The sequence below is a fragment of the Aethalodelphis obliquidens genome, unplaced genomic scaffold (assembly GCF_003676395.1).
Source record: "Aethalodelphis obliquidens isolate GAN/ISIS:26980383/991018 unplaced genomic scaffold, ASM367639v1 scaffold46, whole genome shotgun sequence".
NCBI lineage: Eukaryota > Metazoa > Chordata > Mammalia > Artiodactyla > Delphinidae > Aethalodelphis > Aethalodelphis obliquidens.
In genome coordinates this window covers 14,298,045-14,325,629 of record NW_020837990.1, presented here as the reverse complement: position 1 = coordinate 14,325,629, position 27,585 = coordinate 14,298,045, and the positions used below count along the sequence as shown (strand labels likewise).

The 27,585-nt window shown below is 38.8% G+C and overlaps 1 long non-coding RNA gene and 1 other non-coding gene across 3 annotated transcripts in view; one reads left to right on the top strand and one right to left on the bottom strand.

Annotated features, from left to right (window-relative positions):
* Nucleotides 1-620: 620 nt before the first annotated feature.
* TRNAF-GAA (transfer RNA phenylalanine (anticodon GAA)) lies at nucleotides 621-693 on the bottom strand. The gene has a single exon. It is a non-coding gene; the product is annotated as a tRNA-Phe (tRNA).
* Nucleotides 694-19,431: 18,738 nt separating this feature from the next.
* The window catches only part of LOC113607185 (uncharacterized), a 28,849-nt gene continuing 20,695 nt past the window's right edge, over nucleotides 19,432-27,585 (top strand). Inside the window, exons 1-2 of one of the 2 annotated variants that reach the window (XR_003427830.1) lie at nucleotides 19,432-19,540; nucleotides 23,324-23,387. This is a non-coding gene — a long non-coding RNA (uncharacterized LOC113607185). The remainder of the gene's footprint in view (nucleotides 19,541-23,323; nucleotides 23,388-27,585) is intronic. The other variant, XR_003427829.1, reaches the window with a different exon arrangement.

The window sequence follows — 27,585 nt, the reverse complement described above, 5'->3', positions numbered from 1 at the left end:
AACATACCTAGAGAAGATTTCCCAAAAGATGTGAATAATAAATTAACTGACTTATTAAGAATGAGAAGGAGTTAGGCAGAAGAAAAAGAGAAAGGAAAGAACTAGGGAGAGATGAAACTCTGTGTGAATCATTAATATAGTGGTAGATAAAGCATACAAATTCTCTACACATTTGGATACTAGTTAAGAGTGTGTGGGGGAGAGAAGATATATAGACATATATACATATATATCTACAATGTATATTTAAGAAATATGTGCTTGAAAGGTCATTTTGTACCAACCACATGCCAGGCCTCTGGCATCAAACTGTTCATTTATTTAACAAGTAGTTATCAAGAATTTTAGTGGTCATTTTAAATAAGTTAACACACAGAAAATGCTTAAAGTATAGCTTGACATATAGCAAGTACTCAAGATAAGTTAGCTATTATTATTACAGTCAGGAAGTACTAAGGTATTGGGGGTTTAGTAAAAAGGCCCACCAGGGCACCTGACACCACCCCTCCCTGAAAAGTCATAGACCCACTCAAAACATAATAACCAAATATTCCCCTTAAAGCTTATATTTTGGTTAAGACTGCCAGGAAACTCTATTTAGCGCAAAAACCCAAAACTACTGCTGAAACCCAGGATGGAACCAGGGACCTTTAGATCTTCAGTCTAACACTCTCCCAACTGAGCTATTTCAGCTTGTTCAGGTGACTTCTCCTGAATAACTATAATGGAATAATACTTGTTTTATAATATAAAAACAAATCAATATTCAGAGTCAGCTGGAGGTAGGCATTTAACAAACCTTCAGAGATGATGAGGTAAGATCCCTGTTTACAAGCTAGACGTAATAACTAATTTCACTTTTCTCAGTTCTGTGTTTAACTGACCTGCAATCTGTTTTTTCCATTTAAAAATAAATCATGGACTTTTTTCATGTCCAAAAAAAAAAAAAGAAATATGTGCTTGATAAACAATAAAGCAGAGTAGAGGAATGAGAAGATTGAGGAAGGATATTTCTGACAAAATCATCATGGAAGACAGCTCTGAGGAGGTGGCATTAGAAAAAAAAATTTGAATTAATTGAGGGGATAAAATGTGAATTGGCTTGGGAATATGGAAATGAAATGAAATGCATAGAACTACTACATTAAAATATTTGGTGTGAACAAGGGAAGAAACAAAAAGAAGAAGAAAAGAAGAGAGAAGAATAACAAAAACAACTGGAAAATAAGTAATGAAATGGCTGTAAGTAAATATTCATCAATAATTACATTAAATGTCAGTGGACTAAAATCTCCAATCAAAAGACATAGGGTTGGGCTTCCCTGGTGGCGCAGTGGTTGAGAGTCCGCCTGCCGATGCAGGGGACACGGGTTCGTGCCCCGGTCCTGGAAGATCCCACGTGCCGCGGAGCGGCTGGGCCTGTGAGCCATGGCCGCTGGGCCTGCGTGTCCGGAGCCTGTGCTCCATGGCGGGAGAGGCCACAACAGTGAGAGGCCCGCGTACCAAAAAAAAAAAAAAAAAAAAAAAAAAAAAAAGACATAGGGTGGCTGATTGAATAAAATAAAAAGACCTTTTAATATGCTGGTTACAAGAGACACCCTTCAGGGCCAAGACATACAAACTGAAAGTGAGGGGATGGAGAAACATACTTCATGCAAATGGAAGTGACAAGAAAGTGAGGGTAGCAATACTCATATCAGACAAAATACACTTTAAAAGTCTATAACAAAAGAAAAAGAAGGGTATAATGGAATGATAAAGGGATCAATACAAGATGTGGATGTTACAATTATTAACATATATGCACCCAATACAGGAGCACCTAAACCTATAAAGTAAATATTAACAGACATAAAGGGAGAAATTGACAATAATATAATAACAGTAGGAGACTTCAACACTGCACTTACATCAATGGGTAGATCATCCAGACAGAAAATCAGTAAAGCAACAGTGTTCTTAAATGACACAATAAAGCAGTTGGATTTTTTTTTTTTTTTTTTTTTGTGGTACGCAGACCTCTCACTGTTGTGGCCTCTCCCGTTGCGGAGCACAGGCTCCAGACGCACAAGCTCAGTGGCCATGACTCACAGGCCCAGCTGCTTCACGGCATGTGGGATCTTCCCGGACCGGGGCACAAACCCGTGTCCCCTGTATCGGCAGGCGGACTCTCAACCACTGCGCCACCAGAGAAACCCAAGCAGTTGGATTTAATAGATATCTACAGAACTTTCCACCCCCAAAACAGCAAAATACACATTCTTTTAAAGTGCATATGGAACATTTTCCAGGATAGAGTGTGTGTGAGGTCACAAAACAAGCCTCAATAAATTTAAGAGGATAGAAATTATATCAAGCATTTTTCCAAACACAGTGGTATGAAACTAGAAATCTATTACAGAAAGAGAAATGGGAAAAGTGCAAACAGGAGAAGACTAAATAACTTGCTGCTAAACAGCCAATGGGTCAATGAAGAATTCAAAGAGGAAACCAGGAAATACCTCAAGAGAAATGAAAATGGAAACACAACTTTCCAAAATTGATGGGGTGCAGCAAAAGAAGTTATCAGAGGTTTGTTTATAGTGATATAGGCCTTCCTTAAGAAGAAAAAAAAAATCTCAGATAAACAACCTAACATATCATCTACAGAAATTAGAAAAATAAGAACAAACAAAGCCTAGTCAGGAGAAGGAAGGAAATAATAATAATTTTTTTTAAAAAAAGAGAAGAAATGAATAAAATAGAGATTTAAAAAAATAGAAAATATCAAAGAAACAGCTGGTTTGCTTGAAAAGATAAACAGGATGGACAAATCTCTAGCCAGGCTTACCAAGAAGTAAAAAGAGAGGACCAAATTAACAAAATAAAAATGAAAGGGGAAAAATAAAACACAGATACAAAAAAAAAAAAACATAAGAGAATACTTCAAACAGTTATATGCCAACAAATTGGACAACCTAGAAGAAATGGACAAATTTCTAGAAATATTCAGCCTCCCAAGACTGATTCATGAAGAAACAGACAATCTGAACAGACTGATCACTAGTAGTGAAACTGAATTTTTAATTTAAAAAGCTCCCAGCAAACTAAAGTCCAAGACTTGACTACTTCACAGGGAAATTCTACCACACATATAAAGGAGAGATAATACCTATACTTCTCAAACTATTCCAAAAAACTGAAGAGAACAGAACACTCCCAAATTCATTCTACAAGGCCACCATTACCTTGATACCAAATCCAGACAAAAACACTACACAAAAAGAGAAAATTACAAGTCAATATCTTTGATGAATATAGATGCAAAAATTCTAAACAAAATATTAGCAAACCAAAACCAAAAATAAATAAAAATGGTCATACACCATAATCAAGTTTAATTTATTCCAGGGAGGAAAAAGTGGTTAAATATTTACAAATCAAGCAATGTGATACACCACTTTAACAAAAGGAAGGGTAAAAATTACATGATCATCTCAATAGTTACAGAAAAAAAGCATTTAACAAAATTAAACATCCATTCATGATAAAAAAAATCTCAACAGGAGACCTTTAAGATGGCAGAGGAGTAAGACATGGAGATCACCTTCCTCCCCACAAATACATGAGAAATACATCTACATATGGAACAACTCTTACAGAGCACCTACTGAACGCTGGCAGAAGACCTCAGATCTCCCAAAAGGCAAGAAACTCTCCACATACCTGGGTAGGGCAAAAGAAAAATACAGAGACAAAAGAATAGGGACAGGACCTGCACCTTGGGGAGGGATCTGTGAAGGAGGAAATGTTTCCATACACTAGGAAGCCCTTCACTGGTGGAGACAGGAGGGTGGGTGGGGGGAAGCTTTGGAGCCATGGAGGAGAGCACAGCAACAGGGGTGCAGAGGGCAAGGTGGAGAGATTCCCGCACAGAGGATTGGTGCCAACCAGCACTAACCAGCCTGAGAGGCTTCTCTGCTCACCCTCCGGGGCGGGTGGGGGTTAGGAACTGAGGCTCCAGCTTCAGAGGTCAGATCCCAGGGAGAGGACTGGGGTTGGCTGCGTGAAAACAGCCTGAAGCCTGAAGGGGGCTAGTGCACTACAACTAGCTGAAAGGGAGTCCGGGAAAAAGTCTGGACCTGCCTAAGAGGTAAGAACCATTGTTTCAGGGTGCATGAGAGAGGGGATTCAGAGCACCGCTTAAACGAGCTCCAGAGATGGGAGCTAGTGGTAGCTATCAGCGCAGACACCAGAGATAGGCATGAAATGCTAAGGCTGCTGCTGCAGCCACCAAGAATCCTGTGTGCAAGCACAGGTCACTATCCACACCTTCCCTCCTGGGAGCCTGTGCAGCCCGCCACTGCCAGGGTCCCGTGATCCAGGGACAATTTCCCCAGGGGGAACACACGGTGCAACTCAGGCTGTTGCAACATCATGCTGGCCTCTGCCTCTGCAGGCTCACCCTGAATTCCGTACCACTCCCTCCCACCGGTCTGAGAGAGCCACAGCCACCTAATCAGCAGCTACTTTAACCCCATCCTGTCTGAGAAAAGAACAGATGCCCTCAGGTGACCTATCTGCAGAGGTGGGGACAAATCAAAAGCTGAACTCCAGGAGCTGTGCGAACAAAGAAGAGAAAAGGAAACTTATCCCAGCAGCCTCAGGAGCAGTGGATTAAATCTCCACAGTCAACCTGATGTACCCTGAATCTGTGGAATACCTGAATAGATAACAAATCATCCCAAAATTGAGATGGTGGACTCTGGGAGCAACTGTAGACTTGGGGTTTGCTATCTGCATCTAATTTGTTTCTGGTTTTATGTTTATCTTAGTTTAGTATTTAGAGTTCATTATCATTGTAGGTTAGTATATTGATTTGGTTGCTCTCTTTTATATATATATATAAATAGATATATATATATTTTCTTTTTTCTCTTTTTGTGAGTGGGTATGTGTATGCTCCTTTGGGTGATTTTGTCTGTATAGCATTGCTTTTACCATTTGTTCTAGGGTTCTCTCTGTCTGTTTTTTTTTTTTTTCCTTTTTTAATTTTATTAACAAATTTTATTTTAATAACAATTTTTTATTTTAATAACTTTATTTTATTTTCTTCTTTCTTTCTTTCTTTTTTTGCTCCCTTTTCTTTTGAGTCATGTGGCTGAAAGGGTCTTTGTGCTCCAGCTGGGTGTCAGCCCTGAGCCTCTAGGTTGGAGAGCTGAGCTCAGAACATTGGCCCAACAGAGACCTTCCTGTTCTACATAATATCAAATGGTGAAATCTCTCCGAGATCTCCATCTCAGTGCTAAGACCCAGCTCCACTCAATAACCAACAAGCTACAGTGCTGGACACCCTATACCAAACAACTAGCAAAACAGGAACACAACCCCACCCATTAGAGGAGAGGCTGCCCAAAATCATAATAAGGTCACAGACACCCCAAAACACACCACAGGACACGCTCCTGCCCACAAAAAATAAAAAATCCAGCCTCATCCACAGGAAAACAAGCACCAGTCCCCTACATGGGGAAGCCTACACAATGCACTAAACTAACCTTACTCACTGGGGGCAGACAACAAAAACAATGGAAACTACGAACTTGCAGCCTGTGAAAAGGATACCCCAAACACGTAAGTTAAGCAAAATGAGAAGACAGAGAAACACACAACAGAGGAAGGAGCAAAGGAAAAAACCATCAGACCAAACAACTGAAGAGGAAATAGGCAGTTTACCTGCAAAAGAATTCAGAGCAATGATAGTAAAGATGATCCAAAATCTTGGAAATAGAATGGAGAAAATACAAGAAATGTTTAACAAGGACATAGAAGAACTAAAGACCAAACAAACAATGATGAACAACACAATAAATGAAATTAAAAATTCTTTAGAAGGAATCAATAGCAGAATAACAAAGGCAGAAGAACAGAGAGGTGACCTGGAAGACAAAATAGTGGAAATGACTGCTGCAGAGCAGAATAAAGAAAAAAAAATTGAAATAATTGAGGACAGTATCAGAGACCTCTGGGAACACATTAAACACACCAACATTCGAATTATAGGGGTCCCAGAAGAAGAAGAGAAAAAGAAAGGGACTGAGAAAATATTTGAAGAGATTATAGTTGAAAAACTCCCTAACATGGGAAAGGAAATAATCACTCAAGTCCAGGAAATGCAGAGAATCCCATACAGCATAAATCCAAGGAGAAACAAGCCAAGGCACATATTAATCAAACTATCAAAAATTAAATACAAGAAAAATATTAAAAGCAGCAAGGGAAAAACAACAAATAGCATGCAAGGGAATCCCCATAAGGTTAACAGCTGATCTTTCAGCAGAAACTCTGCAAGCCAGAAGGGCCTGGCAGGACATACGTAAAGTGATGAAAGGAAAAAACCTACAAGCAAGATTACTCTACCCAGCAAGGATCTCATTCAGATTCAACAGAGAAATTAAAATCTTTACAGACAAGCAAAAGTTAAGAGAATGCAACACCACCAACCCAGATTTACAATAATTGCTAAAGGAACTTCTCTAGGCAGGAAACACAAGAGAAGGAAGAGACCTACAAAAACAAACCCAAAATAATTAAGAAAATGGTAATAGCAACATGCATATTGATAATTACTTTACATATGGATGGATTAAATGATCCAACCAAAAGACATAAACAGGCTAAATAGATATATAAAAAAAGACCAATATATATGTCTACAAGAGACCTGTCTACAAGACACCAATTCAGACCTAGGGACACATACAGACTGAAAGTGAGGGGATGGAAACAGATATCCCATGAAAATGGAAACCAAAAGAGAGCTGGAGTAGCAATACTCATATCCGACAAAATAGACATTCAAACAAGACTATTACAAGAGACAAAGAAGGACATTGCATAATGATCAAGGGATCAATCCAAGAAGAAGATATAACAATTGTAAATATTTATGCACCCAACATTGGAGCACCTCAAAACATAAGACAAATGCTAACAGCCATAAAAGGGGAAATCGACAGTAACACAATCATAGTAGGGGACTTTAACACCCCACTTTCATCAATGGACAGATCATCCAAATTTAAAAATAAATAAGGAAACACAAGCTCTAAATGTTATTTTAAACCAATGGACTTAATTGATATTACTAGAACATTCCACCCAAAAACAACAGAATACACTTTCTTCTAAAGTGCTCATGGAATATTCTCCAGGATAGATCATATCTTGAGTCACAAATAAAGCCTTGGTAAATTTAGGAAACTGGAAATCATATCAAGTATCTTTTCCAACCACAATGCTATGAGACTAGATATCAATTACAGGAAAAAATCTGTAAAAAACACAAACATATGGAGGTTAAACAATACATTACTAAATAACCAAGAGATCATTGAAGAAATCAAAGAGGACATCAAAAAATACCTAGAAATAAATGACAATGAAAACACGATGACCCAAAACCTATGGGATGCAGCAAAAAGAGTTCTAAGAGGGAAGTTTATAGTAATACAATCCTACCTTAAGAAACAAGAAACATCTCAAATAAACAACATAACCTTACACCTAAAGCAATTAGAGAAAGAACAACAAAAAAACCCCAAAGTTAGCAGAAGGAAAGACATCACAAAGATCAGATCAGAAATAAATGAAAATGAAATGAAGGAAATGATAGCAAAGATCAATAAAACTAAAAGCTGGTTCCTTAAGAAAAAAAACAAAATTGATAAACCATTAGCCAGACTCATCAAGAAAAAAGGGAAAAGACTCAAATCAATAGAATTAGAAATTAAGAGGGAGAAGTAACAACTGACACTGTGGAAATACAAAGGATCATGAGAGATTACTTCAAGCAAGTATATGCCAATAAAATGGACAACCTGGAAGAAATGGACAAATTCTTAGAAAAGCACAACCTTCTGAGACTGAACCAGGAAGAAATAGAAAATATAAACAGGCCAATCACAAGCACTGGAATTGAAATCATGATTAAAAAGTTTCCAACAAACAAAAACCCAGGACCAGATGGCATCGCAGGCGAATTCTATCAAACATTTAGAGAAGAGCTAACACCTATCCTTCTCAAACTCTTCCAAAATATAGCAGAGGGAAGAACACTCCCAAACTCATTACAAGGCCACCATCACCCTGAAACAAAAACCAGACAAAGATGTCACAAAGAAAGAAAACTACAGGCCAATATCACTGATGAACATATATGTAAAATCCTCAACAAAATAGTAGCAAACAGAATCCAACAGCACATTAATAGGATCATACACCATGGTCAAGTGGGGTTTATCCCAGGAATGCAAGGATTCTTCAATATATGTATATCAATCAATGTGATAAACCATATTAACAAACTGAAGAAGAAAAAAACAAGATCCTCTCAATAGATGCAGAAAAAGCTTTTGACAAAATTCAACATCCATTTATGATAAAAACCCTCCAGAAAATAGGCATAGAGGGAATGTACCTCAATATAATAAAGGCCACATATGACAAACCCACAGCCAACATCATTCTCAATGGTAAAAAACTGAAACCATTTCTGTAAGATCAGGAACAAGACAAGGTTGTCTACTCTCAACACTGTTATTCAACATAGTTTTGGAAATTTTACCCACAGCAGTCAGAGAAGAGAAAAAATAAACAGATTCCATGTCAGACAAGAAGAAGTAAAGTGGTCACTGTTTGCAGATGACATGATATTATACATGGAGAATCCTAAAGATGCTACCAGAAAAGTACTAGAGCTAATCAATTAATTTGGTAAAGCTGCAGGATACAAAATTGAGGCACAGAAATCTCCTGCAGTCCTGTACATGAGTGATGAAAAATCTGAAAGAGAAATTAAGGAAACACTCAGTTACCATTGCAACAAAAAGAATAAAATACCTAGGAATAAAGCTACCTAAGAAGACAAAGGACCTGTATGCAGAAAACTATAAGACACTGATGAAAGAAATTAAAGATGATACAAACAGATGGAGAGATATACCATGTTCTTGGATTGGAAGAATCAACATTGTGGAAATGACTCTACTACCCAAAGCAATCTACAGATTCAATGCAATCCCTATCAAACTACCACTAGCATTTTTCACAGAAGTAGAACAAAAAATTTCACAGCATGTATGGAAACACAAAAGACCCCGAATAGTCAAAGCAATCTTGAGAAAGAAAAATAGAGCTGGAGGAATCAGGCCCCCAGATTTCAGACTATACTATAAAGCTACAGTAATAAAGACAGTATGGTCCTGGCACAAAAACAGAAACATAGATCAATGGAACAGGATAGAAAGCACAGAGATAAACCCATGCACATATGGTCACCTTATTTTTGATAAAGGAGTCAAGAGTACACAATGGAGAAAAGACAGCCTCTTCAATAAGTGGTGCTGGGAAAACTGAACAGCTACATATAAAAGAATGAAATTAGAACACTCCCTAACACCATACAGAAAAATAAACTCAAAATGGATTAAAGACCTAAATGTAAGTCCATATACTATAAAACTCTTAGAGGAAAACATAGGCAGAACACTCTATGTCATAAATCACAGCAAGATCCTTTTGGACCCACCTCCTAGAGTAATGGAAATAAAAACAAAAATAAACAAATGGGACCTAATAAAACTTAAAAGCTTTTGCACAGCAAAGGAAAGCATAAACAAGATGAAAAGACAACCTTCAGAATGGGAGAAAATATTTGCAAATGAAACAACTGACAAAGGATTAATCTCCAAAATTTAAAAGCAGATCATGCAGTTCAATAACAAAAAAACAAACAATCCAATCCAAAAATGGGCAGAAGCCCTAAATAAACATTTCTCCAAGGAAGATATACAGATTGCCAACAAACACATGAAAGCATGCTCAACATCATTAATCATTAGAGAAATGCAAATGAAATCTACAATGAGGGGGCTTCCCTGGTGGCACAGTGGTTGAGAGTCCACCTGCCGATGCAGGGACACAGGTTTGTGCCCCAGTCCGGGAAGATCCCAAATGCCGTGGAGTGGCTGGGCCCGTGAGCCATAGCCGCTGAGCCTGCGCGTCCGGAGCCTGTGCTCCACAACGAGAGAGGCCACAACAATGAGAGGCCCACGTACCGCAAAAAAAAAAAAAAAAGAAAACCAAAAAAAACCCCTACAATGATGTATCACCTCACAGCAGTCAGAATGGCCATCATCAAAATATCTACAAACAGTAAAAGTTTTAGAGGGTGTGGAGAAAAGGGAACCCTCCTGCACTGTTGGTGGGAATGTAAATTGATACAGCCCTATGGAGAACAGTATGGAGGTTCCTTAAGAAAATAAAAATGGAACTAACATACGACCCAGCAATCCCACTACTGGGCATATACCCTGAGAAAACCATAATTTGAAAAGAGTCATGTACCACAATATTCATTGCAGCTCTATTTACAATAACCAGGACATGGAACCAACCTAAGTGTCCATCGACAGATTAATGGATAAAGAAGATGTAACACATGTATACAATGGAATATTACTCAACCATAAAAAGAAATAAAATTGAGTTATTTGTAGTGCAGTGGATGGACCTAGACTCTGTCATACCAAGTGAAGTAAGTGAGAAAGTGAAAAACAAATGCAGTATGCTAACACATATATATGGAATCTAAAAAAAAAAAAAAAAAAGTTCTGAAGAACCTAGGGGCAGCACAGGAGTAAAGATGCACATGTAGAGAAAAGCCTTGAGGGACACGGGGATTGGGAAGGGTAAGCTGCGATCAAGTAAGAGAGTGGCATGGACATATATACAGTACCAAATGTAAAATAGATAGCTAGTGGGAAGCAGGTGCATTGCACAGGGAGATTAGCTCAGTGCTTTATGACCACCTAGAGGGGTGGGATAGGGAGTATGGGAGGGAGATGCAAGAGGGAGGAGATATGGGGATATATGTATATGTATACCTGATTCACTTTGTTATAAAGCAGAAACTAACACACCATGGTAAAGCAATTATAGTCCAATAAAGATGTTAAAAAAAAAGAACTCTTATCAAAGTTGGTATAGAGGGAACATATTTCAATATAATAAAGGACATTTATGACAAACTCTTGGTTAACATCATACTCAGTGGTGAAAGCTGAAAGCTTTTCTGCTAAAATCAGGAATAAGACTTGTATGCCCACTCTCACCACTTCTAGTTAACATAGTATTGGAAGTCCTAGCCACAGCAATCAGACAAGAAAAAAATAAAAGGCATCCAAGTGGGAAATGAAGAGGTAAAACTGTCACTATTTGCAGATGACATGATACTATATATAGAAAACCCTTAAATCTCCACAAAAAGCTATTAAAACCAAGAAATGAATTCAGTAAATTTGCAGGATACAAGATTAATATACAGAAATCTCTTCCTTTTGTATACATTAATAATGAACCATCAGAAAGAGAAAAAAAGAAATTTAAAATTGTGTCAAAAAGAATAAAATACCTTGGAATAAAATTAAGCCAGGTGATGAATTACTATTTCATTAAAAACTATAAAACATTGATGAAGGAATTTGAAAATGATACAAAGAAATGGAAAGATATGCTGTGTTCTTTGATTGGAAGAATTAATATTGTTAAAATGTCCATGCTACACAAAGTGTACTACAGATGTAATGCAATCCCTATCAAAAGACCCATGACATTTTTCACAAAACTAAAACAAATAACCCTAAAATTCTTATGGAACTACAAAAGACCCTTAGTATCCAGAAGAATCTTGAGCAAGAAGAACAAAACTTGAGGTATCATGCTCCCTGATTTCAAACTATACTACAAAACTACAGTAATCAAAACAGAATGGTATTGGCACAAAATCAGACACATAGATCAATGGAACAGAATAGAGAGCTGAGAAATAAACCTGCACACCTATGGTCAATTAATTTATGACAAAGGAGGCAAGAATATATCAACACAATGGAGAAAAGACAGTCTCTTCAGTAAGTGGTGCTGGGAAAACTGGATGGCTATATGTAAAACAATGAGATTAGAATATTTTCTCACACTAAATACAAAAATAAACTCAAAATGGATTAAAGACCTAAATGTTAAGACCTGAAAAGCTAAGACTCTAGAAGAAAACATAAGCAGAACACTCTTTGACATAAATCATAGCAATATTTGTTGGATCTATCTCCTGGACAAAATAAATAAAAGCAAAAATAAACAAATGGGACCTAATTAAACTTAAAAGCTTTTGCACAGCAAATGAAACCACTGAAAAAATGAAAAGACAACCTTCTGAGTGGAGAAAATATTTGCAAATGATGTGACCAATAAGGGGGTAATATCCAAAATATATAAATAGCTCATAAAACTGAATATCAAAAAATCAACCCAATTTAAAATATAGGCAGAAGCGCTGAAGAGACGTGTTTTCCAAAGACAAAATGCAGATGGCCAAAAGGCACATGAAAAGATGTTCAATATCTCTAACTATTAGAGAAATGCAAATGAAAACCACAATGAGATATCACCTCACACTTGTCAGAATGGGTACAGGAAGCCTACAAATAACAAATGTTGGCAAGTATGTGGAGAAAAGAGAACCTTTGTATACTGTTGGTGGGAATGTAAATTCTATATATTCACACATGCAATGGAATATTACTCAACCATAAAAGAGAATTAAATTCTGCCATTTGCAATAACATGGATGGACCTAGAGAGTATTATGCTTGGTGCGTTAAGTCTGACAGAGAAAGAAAAATACTCTATGTTAACACTTACAGGTGGAACTTAAAATAAAACAAATGAATGTATATAACAAAACAGAAACAGACTCACAGATATAAAGAACAAACTGATGGTTACCAACAGGGAGAGGGGCAAGATAGGGATATGGGATTAAGAAATACAAACTACTATGTATAAAATTGATAAGCAACAAGGATATATTTTACAGCACAGGGGAATATAGCCATTGTTTTTTAGTAACTTTAAATGGAATATAATTTATAAAAATATTGAATCACTATGTTGTACACTTGAAACTAATATCATATGGTAAATCAACTATACTTCTATTAAAAATACATAAAAATAAAATAAAATATTGTGAGTGAAGTGTGTTCCAGGCTGAGGGAACAGAAAGTACTGTTCTGAATCAGGAGAATACTTGATGTGTTGGAGGAATAGCATGAAGAGCAATGTGGTTGAAATGGGGGTAGGAAAGGTAGCCTGGATCTGGATCACATAGGGTTTTATAGACATTGGTAAAAATTTGAAAAAGATAGCTTTTGTTGCTGTGTAAAGCAAAGAATGTGGTGCTCAGGACATATAAGAAGATGAGAAGGCAAGATTGGAAGAGGTCAAAGCATCATGAAACAGAGAGGATGGTGGCTTGGATTAAGGTTGTAACAGAGGGATCAGATTCTGGATATATCTTGAAGGTGCAAATGCCTGGATTTACTGATGAACTGAAAGTGAGATGTGAAAGGATGATGATGACAATGTCAATGTTAGTAAGCTAATCAACTGAGTGAATGGTGATATTATTACTGAGATAAACAGGAAAGAAGAAACAGGGTTGCAAGCACTGGGGAGGAGGACTGGGAATCATGAGTTCAGTATTAGAGAAGTGAAGTTGGAGACGCTGATTGAACATCCAATGTTTGACTACTTTTTAGTATATACAACTTTGGAATTCAGGAGAAGAGTCAAGGTTAAGAGTACACACTGGGAAGTCATCAAAGTAAGAGAGTATTTAGAGAACTAGGTCTGGATGTTATTACTTAGGAAGTAAGAGCGGATAAAAAGAGATCTAAGAACTGAGTCCTAGCCCACCCCAGCCACTGGTAGAGACTGGGAAGAGGAGAGAGTTTTAACAAAGGCACTTGAAAATAAGTGGAAACCAAAAAAGTATGACCTAGAAACCAATTGAAGAAAGTGTTTCTGAAAGGAGGGAATTTGTCAATTGTGTCACATATTTCTAAGATGGAGATTGAGGATTGACCATTGGTTTTAGCAACATGGAGGTCTTTGGTGGTCTTTGCAGTGGTGGTAAGGTGGTAGGGGCAAAAGCTTGACTAGATTGGAAAAATGGGAGGAAAGAAAGTGGACACTGTGGATATAAATAATTTGGTAAGAATTTTTGTGACAAAGAAAAGCAGAGAAATGAAGTATTCGTTAGAGGGGAATGTTTGGTCCAGAAAGATGTTTTTTAAGATAGGAAATATCACAAAATACTTTATTGCTAATAAAAAAGAATAAGTAGGCAAGGGAAATTGATGGTTGAAGAAGCAGAGTCTTTGAGAAAATGAGACGTGCTGGGATCTGGGGCACAAGAAGATAGGCTGATCCTAGATGTGAGCAAGGTTCTTTCTTCCACAGTATTGGAGAAAAAGCAGTATATACAGGCACAGATGCATGGAGGTGTGTAGAGCAAAAGTCAGTGCATTGAAGGAATGGGAAGTAGTTTAGTTAGGCTGGAGTCTAGCATGTAAGGAAGACAGTTGTCAAGTGGATGAATGACACCTTCAGTTAATCAATTCAAAAGGTATTGTGAGATGCTGATCTTAAATGATTATGACTTGGTTTTGAAAGACTACTTGCAGGAATTTCCCAATGTGCTTCACGCCAAAGTAGCAGAAGTGGAATAATTATACAGCCTCCCAACATGCCTGCTTTAAATAATAACAATAACGCAAAACCCATGCCATGTGTCAGGCTTTACTCTAAGCATTTTGTATATATTAGCACACTTAATCCTTACAACAAATCTGGGCTTAAGCACTGTTATTATTCTCATTTTAAAAATGAGAAAGTGAGACACACAGAGGTTAAATAACTTGCCTGAGTTCACATAGCTGACAAATAGCAGAGCTGAGACTTTAACCCAAGGATAACGATACAAGAGCCCATGTTCTCAGTCGTTTGCTATATTTCCCTCTGATCCACAACCATTTCAAAGTATAAATTCTGTTAAACTTCTTTTTAAAAGCCATGTTCCTTAATAGTCATTCCTTTACTGCATGACCCTTACAAGGTTTGTGTGGAAAGTATGACTGGGATATGGGCAAGTGAGGGGTGATCTGGGAGGGCAGACATCTGGAGGTGCAGCTTCCCAGGCCTGGGGAAGAAGGGTCTGATCAAGCCAGTCTGTGGCCTGGCTTCTTGAGAGTTCATGCTTTTACCTTCTAGGCCTTGCATTCTCCCCTGCTGTCTTTTCGAACAGCTGTACTGTCTGCAGCACACTGCAGTAACCCAGAACAGGGCTCACCCTCCAAGATTCCCCACAGCCAGTTATCAGGGCACCCAACTAAGCCATTGGATGTAGTAGGCAAACACGAGTACAGCATAAACAGCTGGGACTCACCCAGAGTTCTGTGTGCCCCCTTATGCTTCCCACATGGCCGTAGAGTTAAGGTGATTCTGGACAATGGCCTGTGATTAGAGACACCAGTGGCATATGTCAATCCCTACACAAGGCAATTCAGAGTTATTCTGCCTCCTCCATCTCTCTCCTTTCCCACCTTGGCAACCACAGAGGCCCTGTGTTCCAGATGATGTAGTTATTGGATGGAGGAGGGCCTCCCAACCCACACCAGATTTTAGGTGAATGAGAAATATACTTTTTGTACCTTTGGGGGCTTGTCTGTTGAGGCAGTTATCATTAATTTCTTTGATTAACAAAGTGGGCAAGTGATTCTCAGTCACAAGCGTTGTCCCTAGGGCAATGCTGCCGCCTCAAATAGAGCAGGTGGTGAGGAGAAAGGCTGAGCCCTAGAAGACACTCAGGCAGCAAGGCAGGATGGCAGAAAGAAGAAAGTGACTTGATTAAAGGATATTTTGTTAAAAGAAACAGAAATTATCTCAAGGTAACTTAAGTAAAAGGGGAAATTAATTAAAGATAATATTTCTCAGGACTATCAAAAGACAAAATGAAGTATGTCTGGGCAAGACAAAGACAGACTGAATTCCAAAAATGGCAGAAGTCACCATGTTCTCAGAAAGCATGTGGTTTCTCCCATCTTCTCTCCAATTCTCTTCCTTCTTTCCTAGTCTGGTTTCATCTCCTTTGCATGACCCCACTTGGGGTTACAGCTGTGACTTTACCTGGTCTTGCATGAGTGTCTGCCACCATCCAACTGGCTCAATTTTTGGGTCACAATTCTAAATACCTGTGAGAGAGAATCACATTGGTTCATCCAACCTCCCTGTGGTTCCCCAAAATCAGGCGGCTATGACCTTCACTCTGCTCAGTTAGTCCTGGACAGAAACAGGGGTCTTGTGGTCTCAGAAGTGGCTTATGGGTGGGGCAACTTCAAATCAGGAATTGGACAGAGACCTTAACATAGGTTTATCACAGAAGAGAATTTCTATGGGCCTTAAAACAGAATTGTCAAAATATCCAAGAGGATAAGGGAGGCACTGTGAATTATGGAGGGGAAAAGACAAAGTACAAGTAGAAAGAAAAAATGTCAGGCCAGAAGGAGGAATGAATACAGAAATGAGCCCCAGGATGAAGTTAGAGCTGGATTCAAGAGGCAAGCCAGCTACAAAGTGTGCCGATACACCACGGACACTAAAGCGTCACTGAAATAGGTTGGAAACATGGGGCCAGTTAATTCACACATGACATCCACACAGGACAACCCACAAAACCAGGGAAATGTAAATTGGTTCCACTGCAGCTGATTTGAGCAGTGTCCATGAATGAAGATAAAAAAATAAAATTCCTCACCAGGGATACATGTCTCTGTTGAGCATTTTTGCAAGTTGCAAAGAGCAGCTATGACCCCCAAACCAGCCCACTGACAGTTGCCTGAGATCAATCCTCAGAATCAGCAACATCTGAAAACTGTATCATGGATGACATAGAACTATTTAACAAAAACAAATGGCATCTTTTAATACACATTTCAGATCCTTAATATGTCTCCCAAGGAAGGCACATCTGCTTCAGGAAATCACAAATGAGAGCTGAAAAGAGAACTGATGACCCCTGAAGTGTGTGCACAGCACAACTGTGCTGTTATTCAGTCTCAGCTCATAGTGCCTGTAGACACAGGTCAAGGGCAGACTGTCTGGATAAATAATGGGGGACAGAGAGTGCAGCCAAGTCCCAGGACACACCCACGTGATGGAGAGTCAACACGCCCCCTCCTTGGGCCTTTTGGTGTGAGAGTTCTAAGATATCTTTCAAAAGGCTCAGCTCTTGCCAATCTTGCAGCATACCATACCTGTACTTCTTTAAAATTACAGTTTAAAACTTTGCCCCATTTCTTGTAGCTGTGTGATTCTAGGCAAATCTTTTAGCCTGTTTTGGTGAGGCTGTTGCCTCATCTATAAACAGGAATAAGAAAATCCCATCTTGCAAGTAAAATATACTGCACAATCAGATGCTTGAGAAAAGGAAGTAGTATCATTATCATTAAAAAGCAGCTCTTCATCCCTTCAGCCTTAGCAAACAAACATTCCAATATAAGAGCGTGCACAGACTGTACAAAGGGAGATTTAACACTTGGATGTTTGATACATCTCCTACAAAAGAGCAGTAAAATGAGTGGAAAGAGGTTGTCTGTTGAGCCCCCTGCATCACTTACAGAAAATGCCGAGGGAGGATGATTGCCCAGGGACCCACCAGAGTTTCAGTTTCCAAAGTATCAAATCAAGAAGTCAGTCTTTGTTTTGGTATAGTGTTCCTAGTGGATTTAAAATTTTTTAAAGAAAGAAAGAACAAAAGCCTTAAACTACTAAATCATTAGGGGGAAGCAGGGAGGGAAGATGAATCCCACATAAACTGAAGGAACTTGAAATTAAAGAAGCAGTTGAAGTATGAAATCCAACCAAGCAGAATGAAATCTCAGACACCTTTTAGGGTCAAATGCATCCAGTTACTATATGAAAGTCAGGGACAAAACTTGCTGAAAAAGTAAAAGAAAATTATGGTTTCTGAAAGCTGATTGTGCACCCAATCTATTGACATTTGCTCCAGGATTTTATATACCACCGTCTGAGAACCATCAGTATTTCTCACTATACAGACCTGAGTGGATGTCTTGTGTCTCCTGCCTTTGGAGGCCAGCAAGTCAGTTTAAATTACCCAGGGCTTAGCCTGGAGCCAGGGTGGAGAATAGGAACCAGCTGAATTTAAAATGTCTAGCCTGGAGTTTACAATCCCTTTAGCCTTAAGGGATGTTGGCTAAAACAGTCCTGAGCAAAACTGGTGGATGCCTTTGCCAGCAGAGAATAAATCTGAGAAGAAAAATGCATTGGAGAAGAGGAAAGTGAGAAAGAGAATACAGACAACATTAGTCAAGTGATTTGGTTGCAAGTAAAAAAAGACCTCTCTGAGCTGAACTAAATCAAGAAAAGTGTGAGAAGTCTCCAGTACTGAATCCAGCTGAATACACGAACTGCCACTTGAGGGTCACCATACCTCAGGACAGGAAGCCTTGCAACGGGTGTTTGTGGACTTTCCCACTGGACGGGACCCAGATATCAATGCCCAGTGTCTGTGTATTTCAGAGTTGACCAGCCAAAGTCAGGTCAAGTGTTGATTTTTTGGAGAGTGGGGGTGGGGCAGGAGGTACCCTGAGAAGATGTCTGGGTTACCGGGGACCTTCCCTGAGGGTAAGCAGTTCCCAGAAAACAGGAGTCAAACTGCTTCCCAGTGCTTGTCTACCACTTAGAAAAATGGAGAAAGAGATGGGCCAGAGAAGGAATCCTCTGTTGACAAAGTGTCTCCAACAACTGATGATTACTTATGGCATAAACTTTTTTTATCTAAAAATGGCATTTAAGAGATAAGGAAGGTGGAAAGGACCCAAATGTTCATCAATACATGAATGCATCAACAAAATGTGTATACAAAAACATGGAATATTATTCAGTCTTTAAAAGGAAGGAAATTCTGATACGTGTTACAACATAATGGACCTTGCAAACATTATGCTAAGCAAAATAAGTCAAATATGAAAGGACACATATTGTATGTTTCCACTTATATGAGGTATTTAGAGCAGTGAAATTCATAGAGACAGTAGAATGGTGCTGATTAGGGGCTGAGGGAGAGGGAAGAATGAGGAGTTGTTGGTTAATGGGTACAGATTCTTAGTTTGGGAAGATACAAAAAGTCCTGGAAATGGACGGTGGTGATGGTTGCACAACAATGTGAATGCACTTAATGCTGCTTAACTGTACACCTAAAGCTGCTTAACATGTCAAATTTTATGTTGTGTATATCTTGTCACAACACAAAAGAAAGAGACAAGGAAACTACTGTGTATGTTATGGTGAAGGGAACTGTCAAATAAAGAGAAAGCAAATATACATGCATAACTCTGAAATAGTCCATAAGAATGTTTTCTGTAAAGAGCAGGCAAATGTTCTGCCTAGGTCTGCACAAACCTGTCATCACATGCTTTGTTTAAATCCAGGTACCAGTCATTTAGGGTTTACATAAGCCATCATTTCCTGTTTTCTTGTGCTTTCTTTGGTACCCTGGAGAGTCTGCAAAAGCTCTTCGCAAAAGACAACACTAGCACTTGAGTGTCTATCACACAGAGAGCCCAGAGCCAGATAAGTAAGTAAAACTTTTCCTTTTTCCTTCTCCCATTACCGTCCTGAAGAATACAGGAGCCCCAGAGCTTTGCAGGAGGAGTCAGGCAGATTTCTAAAGACTGGTCAGGCCTGATCCAGGGGAGAGCAATGCTTCAAATTGTAGGAGAAAAGAAAGCTTGATGTAAGATTGGGGTGGATTTCTTAAGTTGATATTTTAATGCCAGGAAGTGACAAGAATGGAGTGGGAAAGGGAGCCTCAGCAGACCAGATTGAAAGGCAATGTTGACAAAAAGCAAAGTTGCTTCCTACTTGCACCCTACTAAATGCAGCTTGCTCAACAGCTGTGGTCAGCTCACATCTAATATTTACAGTAATCCTAAAGAGATAGAGATTATTAAACCTTTTTACAAAGAAACCAAGGTTCAAAAAAGTAAATTAATTTACCCAAGATCTCATTAACAAGTTAAAGGGCCAATGTCTAAAGCTTATATTTTTCCCATTATGCTGTGCTACCTATATTAATACACTCGAGTGTGTTAAATACTTGTAATAAGCCAGTAGATGAGTATGCAAGGGACAAAAATCCTACAACAACTCCTTTGGGGCTGTTTGCCGGGAAGGAAATCTGGCAGTGACTGTGGGCAACACAGTGCTGCAAAGGAGATCAGTTTGGCCTCCAAAATGAATTTTTCTGGAATGTAGGGTCTGAGGGGTTATTAGTATTAAGCAGAGGCTCCAACTGCGCTACAAGTGTTTATAAGGTTTATCTTTCTATTCCGTCCTCATTTAGTGGGTGAGTTGAATAATGGTTGGTGCTTTGCGAGCTTGTATGGCTAGAGGGATGGATGGCCTGAAGAACTGGAGGTCTGCTCCATCCATTCGTTAACTCTGAACTACATATTTTCCAGGCTCAACTCTGAACTTAAGTATTTTCAATAGATGGTAGATCCCCCTTGTTCTACATACTGCCATATTTATAGCCCTCGTCTCCCAAATGCTCACTTTTCCTTCTGATATCAATGATAGCTCCATTATCCCCAGAAAACTACCGTGGAAGAGGAGAGGGAATAATGAGAGTATTAAGACTTTCTTTTTGCCTTCAACTGCCTGCTCTGTGTCACTCTGCCTGTGCAGTGGAGTAACATCCCATCTACCAATTCACTTGTTAAATTCAGATTTCTTAAAGCCTCAGGTTCCAAAGAGCCTGTAGGTGTTCCTTCCCCCAACATCACCTATCTCTTAGTAACTCTGTTCAGTTCTATTTCCTTTCCCTGAATGGCTAATAAAAGATCCAAGAAGCAAGAAGTTTTTCCAAAGACAAGCTCCTCCACTTATGTCAGCTATACTTATCTCTCAATACTTTGCCAAAGGTCAGCATTAATAATTCACATCTTCCAGTCCTGCTACAACTGAGGCTAGTAGTTCTTGATCCTGACTGCACACTAGAATCACCAGGGGTAATGCTAAAGCATACTGGATACCACCCCGAACTCACTGAAACAGAATCTCTGGATAAGTTCCTTATGCATCGCTAAATATATTGTAAAGCCTCCCAGGTGCTTCTAATATATGGCCAGATTTGCACACCACTTTTCAAGGCCTTGACTGCTCAAAGGGCAGTTAGAGACTAGTGCTAGACAGTGAACTTGTTAGCCATTTGAGACAAGAAGTTTATTCCAGCATCAACTATGTCATTACACACTTTGGTTCAGCTGCCATTTTCTTTGTATAGCAAGACTGCCTCAGTGAGAGAAGCAGTTCATCAGTCTACTCTCTGGTGAAAGCTCCTCATCTTGTCACACATGTGTAACAGAGAATGTGGAGGTTTGTTTCTTTGAGTAGCACTGCCATAAGCCTTTACAGCACATCCAAAAATCTTTGGAATTCTTCCTTTTCTGTAGCCTCTTTTGAGCCTGGGCATTTAATCTAAACATTGTTACAGTTCTGAGCAGTACATACCAAGTGTATTATAAATGTCCACTGAGCTGTCTAGCATCACTTTACTAGGTTGAAATTCTTCTGTCATTTAATGGATATTGTCGTCAGACCATTACAATGTGCAGACGACCAAAATGCTGGGTGGCTGGGGCACTGTGAGTGGGAAGGGGGTTTGAAGCATTGAGGACTTCAGGGATTCCAGATCGATAACATAGATGGGTTCTGTTTTCTCCTCCCCTCTCCCAATGTCTCTTATTCTTTCACCTCTTCTTTTTTACTCACGGATGGTTTTAGGAGTATACATGAAAGTCACTGACCAATATAGAAAAGTACAGGCAATCTCAAGACAGACCCTTCCCATACATCCCCAAACCAGGGTCATTGCTCTAAAATATGTTCTTTCTTGCTTTATTGGGGTGAAGGGTGTGTGTTTCAAGTATTCCAGGTAAGGATGAAAATATTCCTGAAACATGTTAAACCTAATGAACCACCAGTTTAATGAAAGGTAAAAGAGAGTATAATGCTGTAGGAACTGGAGTCAAGATAAGCATTTTGTAGGGAAAGGAGAGAGTGCAAATAGACATTTAAGAGGCTCTTAGAAGGTGGCATGAGAAAAGGAACTCTGCATTTGGAGCAAGACCTCATTTTATGTCCTGGATCTCTCTCTCTCTCTTTATATTCATTTGACAATGTTTCTTTACATATTCATTCCTTAGTTTCCACATTTGTAAATGGATCACAGAGCGTCTGCCACCAGATTGTTGTGAAGTTTAAATATGATAATATATGTAAAAGCACATAGCACAGTGCCTGACACCAAGTTATTCTCTGTTCATTCATTCATTCATTCATTCATTCAATATTCATTGTCAGGCACTGGGCAACGGACACAAGCATGCATTGGAGGATACCACAATGTCCCCTCATGGGGCATGTGGAGAAGACAGAGAAGAATCATGTAATCATAGACATTAAAGCATAAGTAAATATATAATTACAAATGGAAATAAGTAGTATATGCAAACATAAAATAGATACCTTATCTTGTTTTGAGGATTAAGAAGCACTTTCCTAAAGAAGTAATGTTTAAGCTAAGCTCTGAAGAAATTAACTTAGTGTGAGGTGAGGAGGAGTTATGGATGTAGAACAAAGAATAAAATTCCCCCTTATGAAGGAAACTTTTAGTTATGATATTAACTCAATTTGCACCCTACCAGATTAGGGTGCAAAGCAAGAGCTTTAAGCCTCACAGAGGGGGATTAGCAGAACCTTGAAGGTCACAGAGCTTCAGACATTCTGTTCTATGGGCAATTTCTTGTGAGGTTGTCCAGTCCAGTGTTTGACCTTAATTCTAAAATCTCTCAGCAATTTCTGTTCATGCCAGTGCAGCTTGCTTGGAGCTCCTGCCTGAGCCTGTTAGGACTTTTTCCAGGGCTCTCTGCTCCCTGTAGATCCCAGTGTGTTTGGTGTATACAGGTTTATTATCAAAGGGGACTGGCTTTTGACAGCCCAATTTGTGGCTTCTGTATGTATGATGCTGACGAGTCTCAGATTTGCCTGGTATTTCTGTCTGAAGCTGTTAGACACCCAACGAATTGTCTCTTTCATGCACATAGTTAGATGACCTGAGTTTTCATGTAATTGGATCCCTGGGACAGTGAAATTTTATAGATCAATTTTAAACATTTGTTGCATATGTCTCCTCTAGAGATTAGTTTATAAAAATACTTTTTAGTTTTAAAAAATACAGTTCAGCCACGTTCAAATTAGGAAACCTTGGAATTACTGTGTCAAAATACTCCCATCTGTTAAAGCAGTTTCCATCAATATCAAGTTCCATTTCTTGTCATTCTGTAATACTGTCCAGTTAAGAACAATGTGAAACAAGAAGTGCCCAGAGATGCTGATTCTCATTTTCATCAGTCACAAAGGTCAGTGCTCATTTCATCTAATTCCTCTTCTCTGGTCTGAAACCTAATGCTTCTCTGCAATTGAGCAATCGAGTTATACAAATGCAGTGCCTTGTATAAAATCTAAAATGATCGATGGTGAATTTCACATTAATTTTTAAAGTGCTTTGGTGGCTCTAAGTTATTACAACATTGTGTCAAGTCATCTTTTTTGAGATAGACATTATCCTTCTAATTTCCCATTGATTCTTTAATCTCTTGATCAGCTGATCTGTTGGTTCATCTTAGAAAATCACTAAGTAGAGCAGAGGCATTTCACAATTGTCTGTCAATTTTACTTTATATTGCTATTCAAATGGTCAAACCTGTTTAAACCTGTTTCTCCTTCTGAATCTGACAGAGATTAGCCTGGGTCTAATCTCGTCATTTCCGCAAAGTCAATGCTGAGGCCTGTAAGGCCAGAGTCACGCAGCTAGCCAATTCCAGATCCAGGTCAAAATATGGTGAAGAATAAATGACCAGTTCCAACATCACAAACAGCTTAATTCAAATCCCAACTTTCCACTTATTAGTTGTATAACATTTGATAAATTGATTGACCACCTTGAACATGCTCTCTAGTTTTTAATTATTATGAGGAGCTTATATGAAACATCTGGCACATAGGAGGAGCTTAATGTGTTATTTCTCTTCATTTTCTTCTCCGTCCTAAGTATCACAGGAAAGATATCAAAGAACACCCTTATTTTCTTTGAGCTCAAAATCTTATACTTCTGTTTCAACTTTCTATCTCTATCCTATTTCGTATTCTTGTTTAAAGAAGTGGATCAAGAAAAAGAAAAATAATAAGAAAATCTAAATGAGATTAATTAATTATAGCCCAAACCATTATTTTCTTAGGAACTGTTCTATTAAATTTTAAACCTACTAGAAGAAGAAGGTGGTGTTACTACCTGAAGGACAATGTGAATGGATATCTCTTTGTTCTCCTTGTCCCTCCTAATGCCCCTGAGATAAAATGAGACAGAATTAAGCAGGCAGCAGAGATAGGGGCTATAAGTTCCAAGAGTTTGGGAAAATCTCTGAGTGGGATGCTTTAAACTCCAAGTGGCTATATGTTGCTGGGTGGGGATGGGCAGGGCAAGTGTGATATTGTCAACTTTAATAGGAAAAGACAGGACTAGAGAGCAGTAAATCTTGGAAGAATAGACTTTAAATAGGGTCTAGGAGCCTGGCTCTGGGACAAGAGAAAGAGAAAATAATGCATTCCTGGGGCAGAGCCCAAAAAGCTAACAAACGACCTGCAAGTACAGCAGTGTGCTGTCAGAGTCCTAAGGGGTGGCATGAAGTCCAGCAGGAAAGAACTTGTTCCTTGAATAATTAAAAGGGGTTTGAAGGAAGTAGCTCAGCCTGGAATTAGAAGGCATAAGTTCCTTAAAGTCAGGGACCAGTTGCTATTTATTTTTGTATCTTCAGACCTGCCACAAAATAACTATTCAATAATTGTTAAATGGATGAATGAAGGAATGAATGAATGAGAAAACAGCTCTGAGGTCCAGAGCACAAGGTTTGGAAAGATCCTTATGCTCTGGGCCAAACCAAGCAAATAATATGTTTGCTAAAAAACGTTTGCATCCTACAGTAAAATTGGTCAGACAATTAACCCATGTTATGTGGGTAACAAAGGTAACAAAGTGGCCATTTCCACTCTGAGCAGCCAACTTTATCCCAAGCCCTTGATAAGCCTAGAAACTGTACTTCCTCTCTGATACTCTCCCATTATTCCCACACCTCAGCTTTTTATAGAATGCTCCAAACTAGAGATGATCCTTCTGGGATTCAGCTGGTTCTTTTATCTCATCCTGCCTGACTCCGTGAACACCCATCCAACATTTCCAGTGTACCTGGCACACCTGTGAGACAGACATACAAGCCTTAAGTAATCACAGATATCAGCCTTTGGCTTAGGAACTGTCCCCAGTTCACCATCCCCTTACTCCATGCCCTGTGAGTCTATATCAACACTCCTCTCACGGTTTCCGCTCACGCTGGCTCGTCTTGCAATTGGATCTGTTAAATCTCACAGCCAGCTTTAGGACTGCCTAAACAGCTCAGACTTTGGCCCCATCAGGACAATGTTTCTGGAATCTCTTGTTTGTTTCAGCACTAAAATCTTGCCTTACCTCCCACTCTTATTCCCTTACCCTCAACCTAGACAATAATTTAGCCAGCTCCTCTGAGCTGATGCCAGTGACACAGCACCCCAAGGCAAGCACGTGTCCACTTCAAGCCTCTGCACTTGTGTTCTCTATGCCCTCAAATATTCATGTAGCTTACATCTTTTCTAATTCACCTTGATTTACATACTTAATGTAATCATATAGATTATGTCATTTAAAGTTTCTGCTCAAAGGGCACCTCCTCAGAGAGGCCTTCCTTGGCAACCTTTTAAAAACAGCACCCCCTTCCCTCACACTCTATCTCCTTACTCTGCTTCATTTGCTTCATAGCACTCATCCTGAGCTGGAAACATGGGACATATACACATTTCCTTCTTTCTTGTTTATCATAGAGACTAGAGAGTAAGTTCTGTGAGAGCAGCAGCTTTGTCCATTTGGCTCATCCTCAAGTCCCCAGCACCTAGAACAGCCTGTCATATAATGAACATAAAATCACTAATAATAATAATAATTAATGAACAACCCTAAAGCTCATAAAGAAGTGATCCATGACTATTCAAGTGGAGAAGTAAATTGGTGGGTTCACTGACCTGATTTGATGATGGTCAGAGTAAACAAGGCAGTTATACAACTTGAAGACAGATAGTTAACCTCAAGCATACATAAGATACAGTAGGCTATTTAAAATTATTCTTATAAAAAATATTAGAAAATACACTGCTAGCCTTTTTCCCAATTTATCCTTCCTCGGTTGAGAAACCCTGGTAACAAAATTAATTAAATCAGTTCTTTTCTACTATTTACCTGGCATAAATCATCATTTGCTACAGGCAGGTAGAAATCTGGCTACTTTCCAGGAGGCATTAAATGTGATTCTGGCTCATGTGTTTGAATGAATAATGATAAGCATGTATACTTGTTGTATGGAATATCAAGATTTATAGTTTCTTTGAGCCAGTATTGATTTCCACTTCCCTTGAATCTAATTTCTTTTCTTTGTTCAGTGTATTTTGAGAGTTGTCTTACCAGTCACCGACCCCTGCTTTAATTAGGAACTATGGATCTGTCTTCCCACAGCTCCTGGACATTATAAGGGGATGCATTCCATTACGGTGGAGGCTCCTACCTTGAAGGAAAACACTGGCCTGGCATGGGCACATAGGAAGGCTCACGGAGGCCCATACACAGATGCATAAATCCTTCTTCTTTGGAGGCATTTGCTTCCTTACATAAATTGTCTTCATCTGCTCAAAAAACATGTAATTCAGTTAATCATTGCAATTGGAGAACAGCAGCAAATGACACAGAGTATAAATTGTAAATTTAAGACATAACATCAGGTAAGTTTTCCAACATATAAACAACCAGCAAATCTATAAATTGGGACTCTGGATGCACATCTTTTCTGAAAGGAATCTGTGATTGATTGAAGTCAGGTATATAAAAATTAGAAGCGTCAGCATGCAAACAAAGGCTAAGTGGATTCTCTGTTTTGGTTATATAGTCTCCTTTACTCACCATAGTTATTTCTATCTGGGTAAAAACTTCTGACTTGAAACAACCAATTGGTTGCAGCCATCAAAAATACAATGTGAAATTAATTGGACATCGCTCCATGAAAAATGGGAGGAGAGGAGATTATTCAGTGAAGCATGGCGTTCTAAACAGCTATTCCGCACATTAACTGCAGAATCTAGGATTCTGGAAGATACACACACCAAGGGAAAAAAATCACACTGACCCTTCAGAAGGGAACCCAGCATTTATCATTCTTTTTCTGGCAAAGACACAAAATAGGCTTCAAGGACTTAGAAAGCAGATATCTTACTTTTTTTTTTTTTTTTTTCCCCACACCTCTCAAGACTTGGGAAAGAAATCTCCTTTAAAGGGATCATTTACTCTTGGGAAGACACTACAAAATTTGACCAGGTGATTGGTTTAAGGAAGCCATTCTGGGAGGACTGATATTCATAAACAAATTATTGAAGCAATTATTTAAATTGTATATTGACTGGAATTAAATACTTGCATATAGAAAA